This window comes from Triticum aestivum, chromosome 5A (genome assembly GCF_018294505.1).
Source record: "Triticum aestivum cultivar Chinese Spring chromosome 5A, IWGSC CS RefSeq v2.1, whole genome shotgun sequence".
NCBI lineage: Eukaryota > Viridiplantae > Streptophyta > Magnoliopsida > Poales > Poaceae > Triticum > Triticum aestivum.
The window spans coordinates 520,948,680-520,952,772 of record NC_057806.1 but is presented as its reverse complement, the minus strand read 5'-3'; positions in this window follow the sequence as shown (position 1 = coordinate 520,952,772).

The window sequence follows — 4,093 nt, the reverse complement described above, 5'->3', positions numbered from 1 at the left end:
GGGTGGGGGACGCCCTCGCGGCGCGATTCCGCCCGAAGATTTTGCTGGAATTGCCAGCGGCGGACGGGCGGAACCAAGGGCGGGCGGTGGCCAAAGGAGATGGGGAAAGGGCGTGGGCTGAAATGTCCCTCGTGCCAACCGCTTGACTGTGATACGGGGCACCATAGGGGCGAGGCGAAAACCTGTGTATTCGCGGGTTGGGGCCGAGATTTTGCCGTGCCCCTTAATTTTTTTGCGGGCCGGCCACATTTGCGGGATCTATTCGGGCGGGATTTTCCAAGCCGACCCGCATTTTAGTGGTTATTTTGCGGGTCAGCGCTTTTTATGGGGTCTGCTAGAGTTGCTCTTAGAATATGATGATTAACCATACCATACCAAGCAGGAAGCAACAATGTCTATTGAGTCGCCAATTACCTTGTGGATACCTAGAGCCTCTCTGACAGTGTCATTTTTCGCCCATATCAGAGACAACACATTTTTATCGTCTGCAACGAATAAGAAATACTCTCAAATAAGAAAACATTGTGCTACAAATTTAGTAGTACTAATTTGTGACTAACTCTACACTCTTGAGAAATCTCAGACAACTGAATCCCAGCCCTGGTAGTGTGGAATGTTTGTGGGCTGGATGCTCAAGCTAGGAGAAACGCCCTTTACCAGATGGTGACGACAGCCAATCCGGCAATCATTTGTCTTCAGGAGACTAAGATTCAAGTTGTATCAGTTAACATTGTTCGGCAATGCCTCAGGAATAAATACGAAAACTTTTTCTACTTGCCGGTGGCGGGTACTCGTGGTGGGATTTTGGTAGCCTGGGATGACTCTATCACCCATCTATCAAACCCACATTACACTAATCATACGCGGACCGTGCTGGTTAACTGCCCCGAGGACGAGCATGCGTGGTGGCTTATGTGTGTCTATGGGCCGCAAGATGAGGCCGACAAAATTGAGTTCATGCAAGACTTGGTGGACATTCGAGACCTGCATGCGGGGCCGTGGTTGGTAGCTGGGGATTTCAATCTCCTGGCTCGGCAAGAGGACAAGAGCAATGAGCTGGTTAACCGAAGGATGTTGGAAAGGCTTAGAGCAAAGTTGAATAGATTGGAGCTCAAGGAATTATACCTCAATGGGAGGCGTTATACCTGGTCCAATGAGAGGCGGAATGCAACGCTAGCGAAAATTGACCATGTTTTTGTCTCCAATGAGTGGGACGAGGCATTCCCATCTTGCTTCCTGTCCGCTCTAGGGACGACGATCTCGGACCACTGCCCACTTATCTTGGATATGAATATGGAGATTAGTATGAGGAAAAGATTCAGTTTTGAGGTGTTCTGGATCAAGGCGGAGGGTTTTATGGACACGGTGCAAGCGGCTTGGGTTTCGACACCCGAGGCGTCCAATGTGTACCTCACTCTCCATAATAAACTGCGAGCTATGGCAATCAGTCTTCAACAGTGGAGCACTCGCTGGATTGGCAATGTTAAACTCCAAATTTCCATTGCCCTGGAGGTAATAAACCAACTGGATATCGCTATGGAAACTAGGCCACTGTCGGACGCGGAAAGAGGCTTGAGGAGTTGCTTAAAGAAGAAGTTACTAGGGCTGTCCTCTCTTGAAAGAACTATAGCAAGACAGCGATCGCGTTTGTTGCAGTTGCGTGAAGGAGATGGAAGCACAAGGCTCTTACATCAGCAGGCGAGCCACAGGCAGCGCAAGAATGTTCTCCGCTTGGTCAAGCATAACGGATGCATATATTCCAGGCAGGAAGAGGTGGCGTCCGCGATGGATGCCTATTACGGTGCAACGTTTGGTACCACGGAGTCTCGGAGCTACACTATAAATCTAAATGAGTTGGATTTGCCGCGGCTGGATTTATCGCAGCTAGAAGAGCCATTCACTTATGAGGAGGTGGAATGTGTCATCAAAGGGATGCCCCTGGACAAGGCGCCCGGACCGGATGGATTTACGGGCCGTTTCTATGCCGCATGCTGGCATATTATAAAAGATGATCTCATGAAGGCCTTGTCTTGTTTCTACAACAGGGACATCCGAGGTTTGGCCGTGATCAACAAATCTCTCGTCACTCTGCTGCCCAAGAAGGATGGTGCACTAGATGTGGCCGACTTTAGGCCGATAAACCTCGTGCATGGAGCTATTAAGATCTTTGAGAAGGTGCTTGCATGCAGGTTAGTGTGGAAACTACCGATGCTTGTGGGGAACCATCAGAGTGCTTTCATGAAGGGAAGATCCCTACATGACAACTTCATGTTGGTCCAAAGTACAGCCCGAAGACTGAATGCCTTGCGCAATCCCGCGGTACTACTCAAACTAGACATTTCGAAGGCATCCGACTTCGTTCAATGGTCGTTCCTGATCGAGGTGATGCAACAACTCGGTTTCGGACCTAGGTAGAGATCATGGATATGTGGTATTTTTGCAACTTTCACCACCAAGATCATGGTGAATGGAGACCCCGGGGACACTATCTACAATTGTAAGGGGCTCAGGCAAGGCGACCCGATATCACCGATGTTATTTATTCTCGCTATGGAGCCTTTGCAAAGGCTGTTTGAGCGGGCTGCGCAAAGAGGGCTCTTGGAACCGTTGGCTTCTCGAGGAATGAGGCAACGATTGTCCATCTTCACGGATGATGTGGTGGTTTTCATCAAACCCAAGCCTGGAGAGCTTGAGGCTGTGAAGCATATCTTTGAGCTTATTGGGGAGGCATCAGGCTTGCAGATCAATATGGCAAAATCAGCGGCCCTTCCGATACGGTGCTCGGATCAGGAAATTAATATGGCAAGCAGCGTGCTAGGATGCCTGAGAGGGTCCTTTCCTGTCAAATACCTGGGCCTGCCATTGGCATTACGGAAGCAGACTCCAGCACAGCTGCAATACTTGGTGGATCAAATGGCGAATTGTCTCCCTAAGTGGAAGGCGACTCTGATGCTGAAGAGTGGGCGGTTGACCTTGGTCCAATCGGTGCTATGTGCATTGAAAGTGCGTTAAGTCGACTAGAGGGGGGGGTGAATAGACGATTTTTATGAATTCTTCACTGAGGAATTTCAGGGTGAGGAAATTCCTAAGAGAAGAACTACTTGCAGTGGAATAAGTACCCAGAAGTAAACATAACAGAACATGAGCATGGTCTTCATGATAAAATGAAAACAAGCATAGAGTACAGAAAGCGTAAACACAGGATAAACAGAATGAAGACAAACAAACTAAAGAAATTTAGCTGAGGAAATAGAGAAAGTCTTCAGTCAAAGTCTTCAAACAGATATGAACAAGCACACAACACAGAAATGAGGAAATGAAAGGGTTGAGGAAATGGAACCAGTTAGCTCGGCGAAGATAATGATTTGGTAGACCAGTTCCAACTATTGTGACAGTTGTACGTCTGGTTAGGGCGGCTAGGTATTTAAACCTGAGGACACACAGTCCCGGACACCCAGTCCTGAACACGCAGCTCAGGACACTTAGTCCTCACCGTATTCCCCTTGAGCTAAGGTCACAAAGACCTCGCCCAATCACTTGTGGTAAGTCTTCAAGTGACTTCCAAACCTTCACAAACTCGGTCACCCGGTGATCCATAATTTCCTCTTGGATGCTCTAGACCATGACGCCTAACCATTTGGAAGATGCACAGTCTTCAAAGGTAACAAGCGTCGGATCCACGCAGGATCAGTCTCTTCAGTGATGCTCAATCACTTTGGGTTTGAAGGTGTTTGGGTTTGGGTTTTCCTCACTTGATGATTTTCGCTCAAAGTCCTCGGAGGATGGGATGCTCTCAAATGAAAAGTGTTGGTTTCTCTCGGAGCAACTAACCAGCTAGTGGTTGTAGGGGAGCTATTTATAGCCTAGGGAGCAGCCCCACATGATAAGGCATAAATGCCCTTCAATGATATGACGGTTAGGTGGAACGATATTTTGGGACAGCTGGCGCGTAGCACAACAACTGTCAGAAATTTGACTAACAAATTCCTCAGGGCTATCATGTTCCTCACTTGTAGGCAATTCGCACTGGCGAATTCCTAACTCCTCAGTCAGAACAAATTCCTCAGAGACCAGAAGAGATTCGTCTCTGTCA